The sequence below is a fragment of the Mustela lutreola genome, chromosome 18 (genome assembly GCF_030435805.1).
Source record: "Mustela lutreola isolate mMusLut2 chromosome 18, mMusLut2.pri, whole genome shotgun sequence".
Classification (NCBI taxonomy): Eukaryota; Metazoa; Chordata; class Mammalia; order Carnivora; family Mustelidae; genus Mustela; species Mustela lutreola.
The window spans coordinates 1,341,931-1,363,723 of record NC_081307.1 but is presented as its reverse complement, the minus strand read 5'-3'; the positions used below and the strand labels follow the sequence as shown (position 1 = coordinate 1,363,723).

At 42.3% G+C, this 21,793-nt stretch overlaps 1 protein-coding gene across 5 annotated transcripts in view; it reads right to left on the bottom strand.

The window, feature by feature from the left end:
• Positions 1 to 21,793, bottom strand: part of LOC131820358 (conserved oligomeric Golgi complex subunit 2-like) — a 263,130-nt gene extending 241,337 nt beyond the window's left edge. For 3 of the 5 annotated variants that reach the window (XR_009349600.1, XR_009349602.1, XR_009349604.1), the window contains exons 1-4: positions 21,709 to 21,793; positions 20,478 to 20,639; positions 19,279 to 19,341; positions 16,976 to 17,056 (exon numbers count right to left, since the gene is read on the bottom strand). The gene's annotated coding sequence lies outside the window, so the exon portion shown is untranslated. Of the gene's footprint in view, positions 1 to 9,352; positions 9,535 to 9,702; positions 10,218 to 16,975; positions 17,057 to 19,278; positions 19,342 to 20,477; positions 20,640 to 21,708 lie in introns of those variants that run through there. The other 2 variants (XR_009349603.1, XR_009349601.1) reach the window with 2 other exon arrangements.

The following is a 21,793-nucleotide window of genomic DNA, read 5'->3' as shown; positions in this document are numbered from 1 at the left end:
GGATGACAAGCTTTGCTTTTTCAATGTGATCTCATGTCTCTATACTGCCCTCTAAAGAAATTAATACAAATAAATGCTGAGAGTGTAAAGTGTAAGCAGAGCTCCCCTTGGCCATTTCCTAAGTTTTGTCCACTCCGAAGTGAGTATCACTTTGGTGAGTGCATTGCAGGAAATGGCCTTAATGATAAATGGCAGACCTCCACTCCAGAGTGACATAAAAAGCAATCTGCACCTCCTTCCTGATTTGTCTGTAATGAAACTTGCTTTCCTCAGGTCCCAGCATTCGAGGCAGATAAATATGTTCCCTTTTGTTGGCTCTTACTCATACTTCAGCAAGATTTCCCATGTGCTTTCCTTGGCTGGCTGGGAAACTGGACCACAATTTATGGCATCTTAGGGGACAGGCGCATAGAATTCCAGTGGGATCCCGGAACAGAACCTAATTGGAGATTAGAGACCATTGTGGTGCGAAGCTTTTCTTTGAGATCGAAAGAGGTGCATGTTATGCAAATATTAGCAAGTGTAAGTTCACACTGTCTATTGAAAATTTATAGACTCATTATGGTCAAGAAGGCTGGAAGATAAGTAGATTTTGGGAAAGATGCAGGTAAATTCAGGGAGGTGGCAAATTACCCCAGGGAAAGTAGAATGGCTAAAGAATATGGCCCAAGCTTTTTAAAAAGATTTTATTCACTTATTTGACACACAGAGAGCCAGAAAGCACAAGTGGGGGGAATGGCAGAGGGAGAAGGAGAAGCAGGCTCCCCGCTGAGCAGGGAGGCAAATGTGTGGGACTCCATCCCAGAACCCTGGGATCATGACCTGAGCTGAAGGCAGACACTTAACCGACTGAGCCACCTAGGCGCCCCCTGGCTCCAACTTCCAAAGATGGTGTATGAGATACCTTTGGTAGGAAGGAATGAAGATCAGCAACTGTCCTTGATTCTGCTTCTCAGGAAGGCATTGTGATGTGGTGCCCAGGACTTTGGAGACAGACACACGCTTGGTGTCCTCCGGCTCTGCCGCAAAAGCAACATCTTCCAGAGGGCAGCTGCAGGCACCGGGTGGCGTCACACAGGGTCAGACCCAGGAGGCACTCAGCCACGTACCCATTCCACCATCCTGCTGGGTTTGGAAGAGCGCGATCAAAGTCCCTGCTGCCGAAGGACCATCCAGAGTGACATGTCCCATGGGGCACGCCGGCATTCCTTTACTCCTTCAGGTTATTGGCAGCAAGGCTGGAAATTTTTTAAATTGCCTGGGAAAATGATAGCAAATGGCTCCAAAAAGGAGTTTCAAAACGCAGACTTCATACTATGTTTTGAGTACATTTTATTCATTTGGCATGTACTGACAGGGTGCTTAAGTGCCAGGTGCTGCTGCATTAGAAACGGACTTGAGGAGTTAACAGGAGGGGGCTCCAGCCCTCAACCAGCACAAAGTCGATCAATGGATGCATGTGACAGACAGAGCACTGTGACGGGGAGTACTAGGTGCTCTCATAAGAAGGGTGTGCTAGGAGTTAAGGGAACACTCGGGGGGAGCCAGAACCAACACTCGGGGAGAGCTGTGGGAAATATGATGGATGCAGATGGCTCCAGAGGAAACCAGAGAACTGCTCAGATCCCTGCTTCTTAACAGCTCCAAGTGCCCGCTGCTTCAGAGTGGGGGCTGGGCGAGCAGGGAGCTGGGGTGGGCGCAGCGATGCCTGATTTCCGACCTCCAGCCCCTGCGCTGTTTCACCTGTCCCTTTAGGAGTACAATGACATAGGATTTCACCAACGGAGGATCTACCCCTGCATCCTGGTACTGGAAAAGCACGCAAGGGCTGCGGAGCTGAAAGCAAGAGTTGGTAGTTCCAGTAATGTGTGCAGGGTTTTAAAAAACTATATACGGGAAAATATCCGGTCTTATTTGCATGTGTTTGTATCATGCACAATTTTTAACTGCAATCCTCATTTTACCTTCTTCCCTGTTTTTAAGACTCTCCTCTCCTCACCGCTGCCTTTGTCCCTGGTGCTCATCCATGAGCTCATTCGCCTCTATCCACACACGCATGGGGCTCTATCACTGTTTGACAAATATGGGCTCATTTTATCTACCTCTTGATCTAGTGCTTCCCGGTTAATAATCCCTCCTGCATAACGTCCTTCTGTTTTTATCTTCATTTTTATAAAGAATGGCTGCTCACCTTTTATCAGGTGATTTTTTTTTTTTATCAAATGCATTTATTGCTATGGTCTTAAGAGTTTTTTCACAGTTAATTTAGTGATGAGGTAAATCTTATTGATTTTCTGGTCTTGAGCTCCCTTTATTTTCCTGGAATGAATCCAAGTTGGTCTCAGGATATAGTCCTTTGATAGATGCCTGACTTCTGTTATTTGCTAACATTAGTTCAGTTTCTGTTAACTAATCTGTCCTAAGCCAGATTTGTTAATAGCTTCCCCGTTACTCCCTCTCAGGTTTGGGTATTAAAATTGTGCTCAGCTTCATCAAGTGAATTGGCTTATTATTGTTTAATTGCCTGTTGCCATTTAACAGTAGAATGACAGTTATCCAGCTGCAAACCTGTCTGATCTTGGAACTCATCTTCTGAATTTTCCATTCTTGAATCATTTGGATGATTTTGTTTGCCTAGGAAATCATCGTTTCTTCTAGGTTATCAAATTGATTAGTATAAAGTGCCTTGCAGTTTAGTGATTCTTTTATATTATGCATTTGCTTTTATATCTCTGTTCCCAACCCTTATCTGTTTTGCAACTCTCTCCCTCTCTCTGTCCCCTCCTCCCTGAAACCCCCCTTTCCCCATCCCCCTTCCCTCTCTCCCCACCTCCTCCCGCACCCCATCTTCCCCCTCTCTTATCCTTCATAGGGCATGTGAAGTTTTTTTTTATTATTATTTCATTAGTCTTTCATAGAAACAATTTTGAGTTTATTTGCCCCTCATATTTTTTATTAGTTTAAAAATTTATCTTTATTATAACTACTTCCTTTCTTTTGATTGAGCTGCCCTTTTCTGATGGGTTTAAATGAGTAGTTTCTTTTATTCAAAAAAATGTTTGAAATTGAAGACATTTGACACTAAAGTCTCCTTAGAGTATAACTTCTGGTGTCTTCTGTAAGTTTTGGTATGAAATAGTCTCCTTTCCATTGCTTTCAAGATTTTCTTCAGTCGTCTTATGATTTCTTCTTTGACTGAAGACTGTATTTCTTAACTTGTATGTAGTTTCAATTTTTTGTTACCAGGTTATCTAATTCTGATTCTACTGGATTGTGATCAAAGAACTGTTCTTTAAATCTTTAATTTGGAAGGCTTGTAAAGGTTTCCTTTGTTGCCTAGTATGCAATTAATCTTTACAAATATGGCTTTCCTTAGGTGTAAGAAAGAAATGTTTTCCGAGGGAAATAAGGATGTCTATTTTCTTTTTTTTTTAAAGATTTTATTTATTTATTTGACAGACAGAGATCACAAGTAGGCAGAGAGGCAGGCAGAGAGTGAGCGAGAGGAGGAAGCAGGCTCCCCGCGGAGCAGAGAGCCTGATGTGGGGCTCGATCCTAGGACCCTGGGATCATGACCTGAGCTGAAGGCAGAGGCTTTAACCCACTGAGCCACCCAGGCGCCCCAGGATGTCTATTTTCTGTGTGTCCTTGTTTTTCCCTCCTTCTAGTAGATACTCCCATTTGAAAAGCTAAAATTTTACCTTGTTATTGCATTTTTAGAGTCTTTAGGTATTATGATGTTAGATGTATACCTGCTTATACCTTTTACATCTTCTTTCCAAACTCTGCCTTTAAAAATGTCCCTCTTCATCTTAGTACCTATAACTTTAGACCCAACTTGTCTGCGATGAATTTTGCCATTCCGGCTTTCTCTTTTGCATGGTATCTCCTCACCTGATACATTCTCAATCCCTTTTGCATTTTAAGTATGTTTCTTGAACAGCGTGGATCTGTAACTCCCTGATAGGTGCTTTAATAGAAAAAGTCAGTCTGTACACATTTAAATTAATGATAAACAGTCATGATTTTATTCCTTCCATCTTACTTTGTTTGTTTTTATTTTCCCCATTTTTGATGTTTTTAATCAAGTTCATTCTTTTTCTACTTGATAAATATAGAAGTTCTTTGCATTTTTCGATGACAGCTTAATTGAGATATAATTCACAGGCCATACCACTCACCATCTAATGTGGACAATTTAATGGCTTTCACTATAGTTAACTATACTATACTGAACTACCTACACATTTTCATCATCCTCAAAAGAAAACTTTAGCCATCACCACCAGTCTTAGGCAACTGCTAATCTACTTTCGGTCTCTGTAGATTTAGCTATTTTGGAAATTCCATATAAATCAAATTATGCAGTATATGGTCTTCTGTGACTGACTTCTCTCAATCAGCAGAATGTTTTCAAGGCTCCTCTGTGTCGTGGCACATAGAAAAATTCTATTCCTTTTCAAGGCTGAATAATATTCCACTGGCTGGGTGGATCACATTTTATTTATCTCTTCATCAGTTGATGAACATCTGGGTTGTTCTCACCTTTTCGCTATTATGAATAAACCCTAAACCTTCATGCACAAGTTTTTGTGTGGGCATAGTTTTTTTCTTGGCTCTATACACAGGAGTGATATTGGTGTGTCATATGGCAACTCTGTGTTCTGCATTTTGAGGAGCTACTAAACCATTTCTAATGTGGCTGCGCTATTTTCCAAGCCCACCAGCAATTTACAGGTTCCAGCTCTTCACATCCTTCCAACAGCTGCTTTTGGGTTTTTTGATAGTAGCCATCCACGAGGGTGGGAGGTGGTATCTCACCATGGTTTTGATTTGCATTTCCCGAATGATTAGTGATGTTGAGCATATTTTCACGTGCTTATTGTCCCATATATTTTATATATACCTTATATGTATCTTTAAATACATATATTTCATATTTTATTTATATTTAAATACATATTTAAGAATGTAAATATATTTACATAAATATGTTTATATAAATATATGATAATGTAAAATATATTTATATATACATTTATATATTAATGTATACATTTGAATATTGGAGAAATGTATATTCAAGTTCTTTGCTCATTTTTTAAAAAGATTTTATTTATTTATTTGAGAGAGATTTATTGAGAGAGATCACAAGCAGGCAGAGAGGCAGGCAGAGAGAAAGAAGCAGGCTCCCTGCTGAGCAGAGAGCCTGATACGCGGATTGATCCCAGGACTCCGAGTTCATGACCTGAGCCGAAGGCAGCAGCTTAACCCTCTGAGCCACCCAGGTGCCCCTCTATGCTCATTTCTTAACTTGGTTATCTTTTTATTTGAGTTGTAAGAATTCTTCACACAGTCTGAATGCATGTTCCTTATATATGACCTGTAAATATTTTCTCCCATTTAGTGGCTTGTCTTTTGACTTTGTCAATGGGGTCCTTGGAAGCACAAAACTGGGATATTTTGGTTGAGTCCCATTTATTTGTTTATTATTTTTTTTAAGTTGCTTGACTTTGGTGTTTGGCTGAGGAGCCGTTGTTAGATTCAAGACCACTAACATTTACCTTTGTGTTTTCTTCTGAAAACGTTATCATTTTACTTTATTTTTATTTTTTAAAAGATTTTATTTATTTGAGAAAGAGACAATGAGAGAGAGCATGAGCGAGGAGAAGGTCAGAGGGAGAAGCAGACTCCCTGTGGAGCTTGGAGCCTGATGCAGGACTCGATCCGGGAACTCCGGGATCATGACCTGAGCAGAAGGCAGCCGTCCAACCAACTGAGCTACCCAGGCATCCCGAACTTTATCATTTTAATGCTTACATTTATGTCTTTGATGCATTTTGGGTTATTTTCTCTGTATGGTGTGAGGCAGGACTCCTGTTTCATTATTTGCATGTGGCTGCTTGGGAGTAAAATACTGTTCTTACCCCCATTGAATTGTTTGGCACCCTTGTCAAACATTAGTTGACTGTAATTTATTTTCCTTTTTTTTCACGTGCCATGTATATTATATTTCTAGGAAAAAGGAATCCCAGGATTTTCCCTCCTGCCTGGATTCTTCCTTCTTCATGGTGCATGATGCCAGAAGAATTTTTCCATGCAGTGAAACCAAACTGAGGTGATGGAAATATTCTGCCACTTTTCTAGATCTTTCAGTTATACAAGTCTAGGGCTGGTCATGCCACACTTGTTTAACTTGCCCGAGAGGTTCACAGCAGTTTTCCCAGCTCTATGGTCATCAATAATTTCAAATTTGCCAATGTACTCATGCTTCGTCATCACAGTGAGGAAACGGGACGATGACTTTGGTGCATGGCCTCCTAAGAACCTGGCCTTCGCCCCCCCTTTCAGCAGTGTTAATGTTCTTGAGGGCATCTGTGGGACATTTGTTCACACTGTTACTGCGGCACGGAAAGATGGCAGAAAAACCTTTTTTCCCTTTTATTAATATTTGGTCTTGTTCTCCTTCCCTTTCTCATAACTGAATGCGTATTTCCCCTCCGTCATTTGAAAACTGCATACTGTTCTCCAGCTGTTTTCCCCAGACGAGACCTTGTGTATCAAGAATCCTTATTTCACGGTTATTATACACAATCTTAAAGATTTATGACTGTCCTCTTATTTTACACATGCATACACACGAAGCACTAAATACGGACTTTATCTGAATGGCTAAATGTTGGCCAACACAGAAGCCAGTTGTAGTGGGAACTTATAGGATAAAGATATAGTCTGAAGTTTTTGTTCTTTAAAAAAAGCCTTCATGGGGCGCCTGGGTGGCTCAGTGTGTTAAGCCGCTGCCTTAGGCTCAGGTCATGATCTCAGGGTCCTGGGATCGAGTCCCACGTCGGGCTCTCTGCTCAGCGGGGAGCCTGTTTCCTCCTCTCTCTCTCTCTGCCTGCCTCTCTGCCTACTTGTGATCTCTCTGTCAAATAAATAGGTAAAATCTTAAAAAAAAAAAAAAAGCCTTCATGGGGTGCCTGGGTGGCTCAGTGTGCTAAAGCCTCTTGCCTTCAGCCCAGGTCATGATCCCAGGGTCCTGGGATCAAGCCCCGCATCAGATTCTCTGATCAGTGGGAAGCCTGCTTCCCCCTCTCTCTGCCTGCCTCTCTGCATACTTGTGATCTCTGTCTTTCAAATAAATAAAATCTTAAAAAAAAAAAAGCCTTCATATTTTATTAAAAATTTTAGGTGTCCGAATTCAAAAGGTTAACAATATAGTACAATAATAATAATAATAATAATAATATATCATCTAATAATAAAATAATAATAATTTCTCCTGCATAGTCATTGCTGCACACTAGTAAAATGAGATGTTTCTTTTCTTTTCTTTTTTAAAGATTTTATTTATTTTATTTATTTGACAGACAGAGATCACAAGTAGGCAGAGAGGCAGGCAGAGAGAGAAGGAGGGAAGTGGGCTCCCTGCTGAGCAAAGAGCCTGACGTGGGGCTCGATCCCAGCCAAAGGCAGAAGCTTAACCCACCCAGGCGCCCCGAGATGTTTATTTTCATTTGGGATTATGGAGGGGCAAGGTGTTTTTGGCTCTCCTGAAGGAGGGACTCAGTCAGTATTGTCTCCACCTTTTTCCCCTAATAGTAGCTCTGGAAGATGAAGACGTCCCTCCTTCTCCCAGACATGAGGGTTTGACCAGGACATGGGATGGTATAAGCTCATTGACATACTCTCATGAACTAAGCCCTGGTTTATTGGTCACAGTCGTTCTCCAAGTATTTTCAGGAATAAACTTCAGGTGTTGCCCTTACTCTAATTTTTCTTTCTGAGATTTCTGACTGCAATCACTACTTCCTGCAGTCAATCGAAGAGAAACGAGGCATGTGGCAGCGCAACAGTGTGTTTTTCTTTCAAGATGACAGAATCACTCTTGATTTCTGTACGCATCTTGGATTTTCATATACGAACATGAATTTTGGTGTCTACCCTGAGGAGATAATACATATGGTGTGAGCTACACTTGTATTCTCATGACACGTCACCTGGGTTACCCAGAACTTTCTGGGCCCGGCAGAAAGGCAGAAACCCGGGTGAATTCCTCATTGTTCCAGCAGGCTGTCAGCCCTCAAAGGCCTTCTGGATGTGTTTGTGCATCGCAGTGTCTGCTGTGTAAGATACAGAAAGAGCACAGTAGTTCAGGGGGAAAATATTTAGGAACACATTTTCCAGGAGGAACCAGGATTCAGTTTGGGTGACTCTTGACCATTTTTCATCTTCTGATGACTGAAAGTGGTAGTTAATATACAGTCATGGTTTTAACATGCATTTCGAATGTAATGTTAGTTTCCATCAACATAAAACTATAAGAACTGTCTTCCTAAAGGGCATTCGTGTAAGGCCCATTATTTTCCAGCTTGATTAATGAAAACAAAATTTTTCTGTAATGCTTTCTTCCTACTCTGTATTAGTTTTCAGGACTGGATTGAAAGTGATTTATTGTGGATAGGGTTATACCTGCTCGTGGAATTTTTTTCTGTTCCTGGGTTTTTAAAGGTGGCAGAGTTGACTTTCTGATTTTAATTCATCTTCACTAGATGAAGAATTCACAAATAGGACTTTTTCTTGAAATAACCATAGCCTGGGGGCGCTTGAGTGGCTCAGGTTCCTGGGATTGAGTCCCACATCGGACTCCCTGCTCAGTGGGGAACCTGCTTCACTCTTTGTCTCCCCCTCTGCTTATGCTTTCTCTAATAAGTAAATAAATAAATAACCTTAAAAAAAAGTTGTATTTGACTGGAGCTTCATGTGGAGTGACAGATCAACAGAAAGACAAAGGGATATGAGACAGGAAGCAATGAAGGAAAACACAGAGGCGCACAGTATAGACAGATGTTCCTCGGCTTATGACGGCCTCGGCTTCTAATAAACCCATTGTTCAGCTGGAAATCTCTTTAGTTGAAAATGCATGGAAAACACCTAAGCGACTGAACATCAGAGCTTAGCCCCGCCAAACTTAAATGTCTTGAGAACACTTACAGTATTGCACAGTTGGGCAAAATTCTCTAACACAAAGCCTATTTCACAATAAAGTGTCTGGTATCTCATGTAACTTACTGAACACTGCACTGAAAGCTAGAACAGGACGGTTCAAGTGTGTTGGTTGCTGACCCTCATGATCACGTGGTTTGCCTGGGGGCTGTGCTTGCTGCCCCTGCCCAGCATTACAAAAGAGGACCCTACTGTAGATTGCCAGCCTGGGAAAAGATCCAAACTAAATGCATATCACTTCTGCACTATTATAAAAAGTCAAAAAACCATAAACTGAACCAAGGTGAAGTCAGGGATCTTCTGTACCAGGTGTGTTAGAGAAGGTCAAGCAGTCCTGTCTGGCCAGGAACCATAGTGGTATGGGGGAAAGTTCCACAGTAAAAAGTTCTACAGCGGAGAACCACTAGGACTCAAGCACCAACGGTCACAGGTTGCGCCAGGAAGACTGGATGCTCTTCTGTGGGCGATGAGAAGCCACGAGCGACTCAGGAAGGCTGCAGAGCTCTGGGCAGGTGGGACAGCTGAGGGCTGCAATGAAGAGGGACAGGTGGAGCTGGGAGACCAGGTGGGGAGAGCCCGCTACCCTCAAACAAACGGCGACAAAGGTCTGGACTGGGATGACGGAGATGGTGGAAGGTAATGGGATATTCATGAAACAGAACTGGAAAGCCATGGAAATGAAATAAGAGAGGGAGGGAAAACCGAACATGACTTTAATTGCCATCAGTATAAAACATGTTGAATTAAAATGAATTGGTATTTCTAGACCGATGATGACATCACAATAATGGAAGGAAACCAATTTTGATTTTGAACCTGGTTAAGGAGAAAGTATAGACAAGAGAAAAGCAGAGGCTCTGGAGTCACACAAATGTCACTGTTGAGATTCGTCCCCACTCTTCATTCCCTTCCCTGTAAACCCAGGCAAGTGACACCTGCCACACAGCACTGGTAACAAATAGGGAAGAGCACACGTTCCCACGTTCCCGGGTCAGACAGGACAGCCAGGGATCAGCGGCACATGAGGAGGTGACAGGTGGTCACTAAACTGAGCTCAGGTGCATACACAGCATTTTATGTCACCTTGAGATGGCTCCTCCTGTGACCCCTCGAAGAAGGCGGCAGTGGTGAGGAAGGAACTCCAGGAGCTTATTAGCATACATGATCTTCAGGCCGTCCGGATGAGACTCAACAATCTGCTCTACAATCACCTAGCAGAAGGAAGAGCATTTTATTTTTATTTATTTGTTTGTTTGTTTGTTTGTGTTTTTGTTTGTTTTTAAAGCACCTAAAAGGGAAGTATGAACTATACACTACAGAGAAAAAATCGAGTAAACCTTACAAATGCACTTCGTCCTTCCTCCTCCCCACTCAGTATGCTTTCTAAACAGGAGGTAAGTAACAACGGCATGAAAATCTAGGTCCCAGGATTTGGGAATACTGCTCCAACCCTGGGGGACACAGAGGCTGAGGGACAGAGATTGGCCTGAAGCTAAAACATACACACTCATCTGCTTCCCTTCTGAGCTTAAAAGCGAAATACTGTATCTGCAGACAACAGCTCTGTACCATCTTCACCCTGGCCTTATCCTCTACCGTCTCCAGAACAGGGAAAGGGCTGAGATGGAAAGTGATGGAAGAAAACACATCTTATTTTGCTTTAGTATTTTATTTTTTTTTTTGGTGAGGCTGAGTTGCAGGAGGTGAATGATAAGCATACAAACTTAAAATACAAACGTGGCCACAGTTCATTTAACGACACGGAAACATAAAGTACTTCCTTAATTTAGCATATTAGATTCAGTTCAATGAGAAGGGCGTAAATTAAATAACTAAAATGTTTTCATTTAGTGACAAAGAATAATGTGATCTTTTTCACCCCCACAGAGAGAGCTATGAACTATAATAGGATACATACAAAGAACTGACAGATCATTTACTTTTAGTAGTCTTAATGAAGCTGAGAAGATTACTGAAATTAATCCTTCAATTTCACTTCTATCACTGGGATACTGTCTCGTTTTAAAACTGGAAGCCTTTCATCCTGAAGTCATGGTGGGTAGCTTTATACTTACCGGACAGAAAGAACACTCGCACTGGCAGGTGACTGGAAGAAAGCCCTCAAACGCTGAGACTGGCTTCATGACTTCTGTCAGCCTTAACTAGATGAAACCGATGCTCTCTAAGTTGGAAGCTGCTGATTGCTGGTGGCCTCACATGGTGCAGCCCATACTCCGGCCGCTCAGAGGCAGGATACACTGACTCCCTGTATTTAACTGTATCCTTATAGGTCAAGAACACTGGGTAACCAAGTTCCGGACTTAAGGTACTACCCTGCTAACTCGCCCTTCAAAGCCCTTTATCTTTGAATATTCCCTCCCTCCCACCTTCCTAGCCTGGCAACCTCCCCTATGGTCTTCAAGACTTAGGCCACATAAATTCTGCAAAGACGCCTCCCCTCACAGACTTTCCCTGCGCACAGAGCTGTCTTCCAGCTCCTCCAGTGGGCACGGGCGCCTTGGTGGGGTTACGCTTTTTGGCAACTTCATTAACGTATAACTTATGGAAATGGAAATTGACCTGAAAATGTTCTGATCCGTACCTTCTTCCTAGGCAAGTCCCTCACCCCTACTAAATTAAGATGATCCCTGAGTTATGGCATCACTGGAAGAGACTAGAGCGCATGCCTGATTCCTGCCATGCTGATGGGCACCAAGCGGGACCAACCTTTTCTTACAACCAGAAGAGCAGGAACTAGGAGCATCTTCAAGGAAGAGCCCTGAGCTCTCTCGCACCCAGTCAAGAAACGAAGCCAGATTAGATGCTCTGTGTTTGTGGAATGAGGTACATGGGGGCACAAACCTCATTCATGTATGGTTTCACCAGTACTTGACCAACTAACGCCTCTGCATCCCATGTCTTGTCAATTGTAGCGTAAGTCTGGAGGCAGTGCCGTATGATATCCACGTTGGAAGTCTGAAGCCCTTCTAGCAGCAGGCCTCCCAGGGCCTGCTGCAGCATGGCCGTAATGTGGGCTATATGCTGCAAGAACAGAGAGACCAGGAAAGAAGGTCCAGGCACCACAGTTTCTAAAAGCTCAAATATATGTGTATAATTTATATACATATGTGTTATATATATAAAGCGAGCCTCTAATTCTACCAGAATATATGTAAGATTAAAATCCCAACATTTCCTAGAGAAAAACAATGAATCTCTTCTCCCCATGATTGCTTTCTTTCTTTCTTTTTTTTTTTTTTAAGGTTTTTATTTATTTATTTGTCGAGAGAGAGCACAAGCACACAAGTAGGCACAGGCAGAAAGAGAAGCAGGCTTCCTGCCAAGCAAGGAGCCCAAGGTGGGACTCAATCCCAGGACCCTGGGATCATGACCTAAGCCAGAGGCAGTGGCTTAACTGACTGAGCCACTGAGGCGTCCCCTCCCTATGATTTCTTTGAAAGTAAGTCGGCTTCATCAAAGTGAAGTTCAGATAATTACTGAACGACAAAAAGTTATTTGCCTCTTAAGCTACGGAGTAAATCTGAGAAATGTGCATTTAAACCCAGTCAAGGGCTTTGGATAAATGAACTCTGACTACATCATATGATGTGTCAAGTTACATGAAATTCAGAATTAATTTTACTTGCATAGTTTGGAGACTATGCTTGTGTCTTTACACAAAATCTATCTAGTGTGACATAATGGAAGCAGGGTCCCAAGCAGGAGACACTGAAAAAAAAAGAATTCAAAGCTAGCTTCAAAATCCTGTAGAGTAGCAACTATCAGGGACAAAGCTAGGTCAAACCAAAATCATCCAGGAAATTCGCAAACAGCAAATTGAAAATCGAAACCAACACTTGCTGGTCTTACTTTGTCCCGAAGAGGCATGCCTTTGCTCTGAACAGCATGAAACTGTAACTGGTTAAATTCTGTGGCAATTCTCTCCAAAATCTGTCTAGTCCAGAGAGGGCTAGTAGAGACAATTAGAGAAATGTAATTCCCAAAGTTAAAACCTGCCACCCCCACCGCCCCCCATGCCTTACAGTGCTCAGGCACCTGCACCTGCACGCCATCAATTTTTATGACAAACTGTCTGTGCAGCAGGCCCCAGTGTGAGGGGTGAGGAGCGGGGAGGTCATAGAACCCACCGACGCAGCCTGGCCTGGGCCACAGGGCCCAGGCAAGGGGATGGAGCTATTTTAGGTCAGTGTGGGTACAACTGCATGTTTCCACCACGTTCCTCGGGCTCTCCCATTTGTGCCCTTCTTCTACCTTCTTCTCCCATTCTCTAACCCCCTCCTCTCTCTTTCCCTGTCCTACCGTTCATACCCGAAGCCCCCTCTTCTTCTCCGCCTGCCTCATTCTCCCTCCCAAGTACCTCCCCAGTACCAACTACTGCTGTCTCCTCAATCAGCTAAAACTGACCGCCTAGCAGCAACCTGGTAAATCGCTCAGAGCAGCGGACTCCAAGTTTACATTTACCCAACGGCAGAAAGAGCAAGCTCGGTGCTCCGGGAGCTGGTGAGAAATCACTCACAGTGCATCTGCCATCAAGTGGACTGGATACACTTCCCTCTTGCCCCCCACATTAGAAAGCGTCAACCCCATTCAAAAGGAAGTCGAACAGTGAAAGAAAAAAAAAAAAAAAAACCACAACAAAGGCCCCAAAGCCCCTGCTGGGCTCTATGAGGCATCCCACATCTGAGGATGGGCAGTCAGGTAGTGAGGAAACACACTGTAAGGAAACCCAAAATCTCTGGAGACCTGCCACGGTGTGCCCCGTCCCAGAGCATCAGAACTGGTGTGGAGGGAAGGCAAGCGCTTGGCACTAACAGTGCCAAAGCCTAATCCCAACCTCTACTGACTGATCCCATGCGCATTTCCTATTTATCCTTTTCTCAGCATTTCTGGGCCTGGCAGAGCATGATGGATTTACCATGCGCTGACGCTACTCTGGCTTTCCTGACTCTAGAGCTCAGAGCTGCTCTTCGGGAGAAAAAAGTCCTCCAAGGTAATTCTGAGCAAGAAAGCGCACAATGTCTGTTTATCAAGGACAGTGTTGCACAGGGACAGGATTGTAGACACAGAGCTCTCTGAGGTGTTTCTATCCGAGGAGCACAGCAGCAACAGCAAAGATGGGGAGAACACTGGAGGGCCAGCTCCCCAGGGGCCGAATGTGGACATGGCTGGAGGGGCTGCAGGCGCTGCCAAGGGCCGCAGCGAAGCAGAGCCGCTGGAGACACACGGGCTGCAGAAGGGCCGCGTGCAGAATGTCTGCTAAGTGTGGACGAACGGGGCAGAAGCACGAGTGCAACGGGCTAGAGATACAAGCATAGTGGAGGCTGACCACTTAGTTGAATGCCTTGATGTGAAAGGGGGCAGAGACCTAGGACCAGAGAATCGCTTCCTTTGGGATGTGTCCATTCTTAATCTCCATCATGAGACATGTGGAGCATATGGTCTCTCAAGTTCCTTCCAAATCTAAAACCTTAATTCCTAAAATTTAGAAACCTAACTCCGCCTGCAAGGGGAGGGACTGTTAGCGTCACACAACAGAGCACTCAGGGCACCAGGCGACCTTGACGCAGGCAGCCCAGCTGGTATGTGTAGGACCAGCCCCAGCTACTCCCACTGCACCACTGTGAGTCTCACGGTGCTGACAGGACCTAACTACTCATTTTCTGAGTCACTCATCTACCCTGGCTAATTGAAAATTCACACCAGGAAGGGAACAAGACAATCACAGTATAACAAAGAGAGCCATCATCTTTTTCCTATTTCATAAGTTTTTTCTTTCCTGTTTGTAAATTTCAACTGGATATGTCCTATACTGTTTCATAATAATATAATGCTGGTGCAAAATACATCAATGGTAATACTCTGGGCATGTCTAGGAAAAAAAATGAGATGGAGAAAAACCAAGATGAATGGTAGGTATAGCTTAAAGTTCAACAGGACTTTGCTAGTCCTCAGGGAAGGTGATTCCAAATATACTTTTCCACTGCAAGCATAATGACGTGTTGGAACTGTGGTCTATAACCAAAGGGTTTATAGGAACGTGTTATAGATTTCACCATTTCATGCTCTCCACTCTCCTGGAGCTACATTATAGCCACAAACCTGGATTTTCTTCTTGTTTAGAAATGAATTCTAACTAAGCCGTCCACGCCTAATTAGACTGGATGTGAAGTATTAATTTATGTGCTACTTAGTTAAAAAAAAAAAAAGCTTACCTGCTTGCTTCTAGTGCAGAGGTTTCTTTAGAACTTTGTGAATTTAAGATTTTTTCAATCTTTTCAACTGATCAAATAACTTGTATAAGCCTCAACACACACACACATCTATAAAAATAAAAATTAAGCAAACAAAAACCGTCACCATCTTTACTCTTAATCATCTTTATTTCCCATGCTAAATGCAGGAAAATATAAGACCAAAAGTTAACTTCAAATATATAGGGCATGCTATATTTTGAATATTTCTATGAAACACAGAATTCTCAAGAATGCCAATCTTAGTTCTAGAATAAGCATACTTCCATATTCTATTGCAAGTTTATAGAGGAAAAAAAAAACCCTAGACTTTGATTTCTCATATTCTATACTCTTATTTCTTCTTTTCCCCATCCTGAATCTTTCTATGGGCATTTCTTTCCTATTTTTTTAAAAAGATTTGTTTATTTGAGAGAGAGAGAGAGAGACTGCATGTGCGCGTGCAGGGGAGGGGCAGAGGGAGAGAGAGAATCTCGAGCAGACATCCTGCTGAGCACAGAGCTCAATGCGGGGCTCAATCTCATGATCCTGAGATCATGACCTGAGCCAAAATCAAGATTCAGACGTTTAACCAACTGAGCCACCAGGCACCCCTCCATTTGTTTTCTTATGGCCCTTTATTCATGTTTTAACTTTGGCTTCCGATCGTACTGGCCCTCTCAGTTTACATGTGCATATACCTATATGCCCAAGCACCAAATCATTAAAGACCTTTTATACTACAAATATTATCAAAGAGGTTGAGGGACATTATGAAAACTCTCATCCTTAAAGAACAAAAAAATACAAAGTCATCCATTCAATAAATAATAATGAACACCCCTGGGAGCTCGACATTCATTCCGACGGGGGGGGGGGGCATGAGAAAATAAAGCAAGAAATACACCCTGCTCTCACAAAGCTTACTGTTTTGTCTGGAAGGGCACGACAAGCATTCTTTGGACAAAAGCTGTGAGGAGATCCAGAGGCGAATTAAACAGAAGGTCCCTCAAACAGGCTTCTCCCCACTGAGATTTTAACAAATATGCTAATAATAGACATAGGAAACATTGTACAGAGCAGCAGGTGAGAGTCAGAAGCCCAGACTCCCAATGCCCGCCGTGCCCCTACATCGTTATGATCATGAATGACATCGGGGACACTTGGAACTGGAGATAGCACTAAGGGGCACACTCCCGGGGTGAGTCCTCAGATGTACAGAGCCATTGCCTGTCTCACACACCTGAAACTAAGCCAACACCGCATGCTAACTACTGGGAATCAAAAAAATTAAAGTGAACACCAGAACATAAAGAACACAGGATCAGAAAATGACAACAAACCTACGGCAGAATCCTGAGTTTGCTTTGGAAAGCCCACTTCTCCCCTAGTCTCTAATATAGGCCTATTTTCTTTACAGGGCCGCTGACAATTTATACAGTCGTTAACTGTCAAGCGCTGCACCGACAACAGTTATCACTGTTTCTTGTTCTGGAAAAAGTGGGTGATCTTGAGATCGTGTTGGTACCTCTGAAATTCTGTCTTCTTATTTCAGGTAGATAACGTGACATAATACATAAAATGCACATGCGTGAGAGCTTTGAAAAAAAGCTAAATTAGAAAAAAAGAAAAAAAGCTGAATAGTGCTCACAAGTTCGCGGAGACAAGAGGAGAGGGCTTCAACTGGCATGCAGCATAAGAAATCTACTGGAGGGTACCTTTTTCTACCTTATGTCCTCTTGTTTACACATTCGTTTATCTACTGCCCGAATTCCTTCACTGACTGGTGACCTGAGACTCTTTAAAAGAATAATAAAGAAAACGTATTACAGACATTGTTTTGTCACATTATCAAGTTCCTACATCTCATTCAATTCCACAGAACTTAATACATGTGCACCAGTACTATGCAGATATTGACAAAAAAAAAATACCATGATATACCAGACACAGTTACTGTTGAGGGGACTCATGATCTGGGGGCATAATGACACGAAGGCAGGGTCACATGGCCAGAAGAAGAATGACACATATACAGTGAAAGTTATGGGGATGAGGAGGCTTAGAATGGAGAACAGATAATATGAAGCAAAGTACAGGAGAGTCTGGAAATGTGATGGGGCTCGAATCAGACTCTGAAAGCCATGTGTACACAGCTGCCGAGGTGGGGAGGGGATGGGGAGCAGATGTAAGTGCACACACTCAGGGGCAGGGTCAGACAGGCACACAGCCATGTGCACTGCAGGCTTCCTTCTGGAGAGAAGCAGAAATAGGAATGGAGGGCCAACTTCACTGAGATGAGGTTTTTAGATTCTGCATATTTTGGAGAACGAAAGAATGTCAAAACACTGATGCATGATGATGAAATGTGGGTATGGAAATACCAGGAATCAAGAATGAAGAACAGAAGACCAGAAAAAGGCAGAGCACAGAGGTAGAGAAACATGTCCAGAAGCTAATGAATAAAGAGATAATTAGGAATTAGGGCCAAAACAAAGGTTAACAGAAACAACTAGAATGAAGTAGGCATATCACAAAAATTCCACAGGAAGGTGAATTAATTCACACCATCAACATTATGAAACACCTCCTGGACGTCAGTATTGTGGCAGCCCACAGGGATGCAATGAAGACAGATATAGTCATATCCCTCAGTGGTCTGAGAATCTCACAGAACAGCTTCAGAGTTGGGACCAGAAAGGCAGGTCAGGCCTGTGGCTGAGCAGGACCAAAGTGGCCATAAAAACAGGCCATGGAAAAGGGAGGGGATACAGTGATGGCAGGGGGTGAGGCGGGACGGGAGCCTGTGTGAGTAGAGCAAATCTGCCTCCAGGGAGGGGGTTCGAGAGAAGAGTGGGAGGCCAAAGGAAGGCTAGGCTTGGGAAACAACACCACTATGAGGCCCCGGAAGGAAGAGGCACACCAAGGAGGCAGTGGGAGAGCCCCACAGTGGCTGGTGTGGAATCCAGCAGCGGACCATGAAAATCCCTTCCATTCCAAGGAAAAGTACCTTTAACAAGATTTTGTAAAATTCAAGTGAGACATAAACCATGGAAAGTATTGGCTACCTCAAGGCACAACTCAAGATTTTTACCTGTTTCACGAACTCTTTCCTGCCTGCCCCTCCCCTAAGCTTCTCAGCACTGATATTTCCATTACTCCGTATTTTTCTTGGTTCTAACCATGTACTGTGTCTTCCCTTAAATTATGTTCTCCTTATATTCTCTCTAGGATGCAGGCACTGTCTTAGGGGAGGGACACACGAGACCACTCAAGCTAGAGGAGACACACAAGGAAGGATGGTGTCGTTTATGACAAGTTTACGACAGGGCATCAGAATGGACAGAGGCCGTAAGTCAGGGCACCAGACACAGACGGGGGGTGGGGCGGGGGGGGGGGAGACAGGGCAGCAGAGTTTTCTGTTAGAAGTGATGCCACAACAGCCCCTCCACTGTTCACCCAGGTGGAGTTCCTATTCCCAATGGCTTAGAGGTGGGGAGTCCCATTCCCACAACAGAGATTTTTCTGAGAGAACATGCAAATGTAACATTTATTAAGTATTACATTTTATTTATATTATCCTTCAGTTCCATTAGGGATTACAGAGTTTTTGTAGATCAGCCCAGGAACCTAACCACATGTAGATTACGTGGGGTGGGGGGGATATTTACAAGATTACAAACTGTTAAAATACAAGTCATTTGTAAGTTAGAAACCACTTACATATGACCAAAGTGGCATTAATAAGTTGAATTTGGAAATATGCTTCCTCTCCCCTGACATTTTAAGGTTGACTACTCTGAGAATATGTCTTCTTCAAATCGAACATGTTTTTTTAGGTTTTTAGCATATGCAAAAACAAAATCATTTACAAATCTTCTGAAGGTGAATATTATAATCATGAACCGTTAAAATACAACCACCAGTACCACCAAACTAACAGATGAAAAGAGTTCTTAGAGAAAAGCTGACGAGGACAACAGGCGTCACAGCAGACTGTTTTCATTAATTGGGGACTTACCAGAACTTCTTGTAACTGTCCCAAAGGCACAGAAAGTTCATTGAGGGCTTTGTTCATGCCAACCTAAAGGCAAAACCAGGTTGGCACAAACACATCACGATAAGGAGTAATAGTGACGTATCTATTTAACGATCAAAGCAGTACCAGATTTAAGTTATTTTTTTGGCACAACCGTATTTTGCTACATAACTAGCTAAACAACAGAAGTGTTATTTGGCCATTAATGTTCATAGAATATGAAAAAAAATCTGTTGAAATACATGGAACTATAAAAATAAGGGAAGTCATGAGAAACGAAAGTTTCCTTAAGAACAATTTGCCTTTAGATGACATTTTAAATGAATGTGAAAAATTTTCACAGAAGGTGAACAGTTCTCTGTCTGTAATTGATGATACTCAGCCAGCTGATGTGAAAGTCTGATGGGCTACGTCTCTCTTAAACATTATTATAAGCCTTGAGAAAAATAGAAATTAAACAGAAGTAAAATTTTCTAGGTTTTTAATCCTATTGGGATATTTATCTTAGTGGTATATTTCCCAAAAGCAAAAGTGCATCATTAATTTTAATGCTTCTTCAAATTCCCACGGAGCTGCAACTTTCTGTGCTTCTCTGGACAAACAGATTTAAAACAAAATGAAGCATCAACAAGGAGACTTTTCTGCCAAGTAACAAAATTCAACATTTCTAAATGGCTTTTACAAACAATTGATAAGCTCACTGCAAATCATTCTTATATTTTTTTAAAACCAAATTTTTAAATATCAATATTGGCCAATGTTCCCTCAACCTAGCTCTGGCTAACAGATATACCTGGGATTAAATTAAACATTGTAAGAGTGGTGGACATTTGCTCCTACAAATTAGTCTAAATCAAGGAAGACTTCAGGGTAATCACTTAGCAACTAATAAAACAACCCCTTGGGGATTATTATCCTTTACTTTTCACTGTTGACTAATGAATTTGAAACATAATCAAACTAGAGCAACCTTAAATGAATAAAAACTAAAACAAAAAAATGTATTCCAAAAAGTTTAGTTCTTTTATTAATGAAATTGGTAATTTCTTCAAGTTTCTGGTGGGGTTGGGACTCTGCCCAGACATCTAAAAACTCTGCCCTTTTAATAAATATGAAGGAGAGAGAAAGTGTGTGTGTGTGTGTGTGTGTGTGTGTGTAGGACTTGTGAATTTCAGGTTTACCAAGTTTGTGGAAAGGTTGACAAAATCTGCATAATCCTTGTTGATGAGCTCGACCATGGCTATTTTAAGAAGTTTATAGTAGAGTTCCAGATATCCTCTTAGTTCCTCCAGCTGGACACACTTCCTACAGTCAGACACAAAGTGATCGACATCGAAATCTTCCTGAAAATCAAACCAGAAAGAAAAAATGATTGCACTGATACCACATTTTACATAGAAAAATAAGATCAGAGAAAGAATAAGAGGCCGTATTACTGCAGGGGAACACACACAGGACATCAGGGGGTCTGCTCACTTCCTAAGATTATGGGAAAGGGGGCCCCTCACCAAGACTATTCTCTCCTGTTGCCTAACTCTACAGGCATTTTATTTCTTTTAATTATACATTTCAAAGAGGATCTTCTCAAAATAGAAACAGCTTTTTCTTCTTAATTTTAAAGGTAACAAATGTTCACTGTCAAACTTTCAACCAACCAAGAAATACTTATGTAAGAGAGAAAAAAAAAAATCACCCACTCTTGAATGCTCTGCAGTTAAGCATTGTTAATGTTTATTTTTCTTCGCTATTTAACACAGCAATTCACATCCTTCTAGACTTTCTTTTGGTCTTTCTCTTTACTTTTTTTTTTTAAGATTTTATTTATTTGAGAGAGAGAGACGGAGAGAACAAGTGGGAGGAGGGGCAGAAGGAGAAGCCGGCTCTCTGCTGAGCTGGGAGCCTGATGCCAGGGTTCATTCCAAGACCCTGAAATCAAGATCTCAACCGAAGGCAGACGCTTAACTGACTGAGCCACCCAGGTGCCATAGTCTTTCTCTTTAAAATATAAATTACTTTTGGGGTGCCTGGCTGGTTCAGTGGGTTAAGGCCTCTGTCATTAGCTCAGGTCATGATCCCAGGGTTATGGGTTCAAGCCCACATTGGGCTTTCTGCTCAGCAGGGAGCCTGCTTCCCTGTCTCTCTCTCTGCCTGCCTCTCTGCCTACTTGTGATCTCTGTCTAATAAATAAATAATTTTTAAAAAAATAAAATATCAATTACTTTTTAAAGAAACTGACATATAATGGACACATGCTAGTTTCAGGCATACAACATAAAAATTCCATATTTTTATCTGTTGTGAAATGATCACCCTAAGACTAGTTAACATCCATCACCAAACATACACATTTTTTTTCTTGTGCTAAGAACTCTTAAGCTTTAGCAACTTTAAATATATAATAATATACGGCACCTGGGTAGCTCAGTGAGTTAAGGCCTCTGCCTTCGGCTCAGGTCATGATTCCAGGGTCCTTGGATCGAGCCCCACATCAGACTCT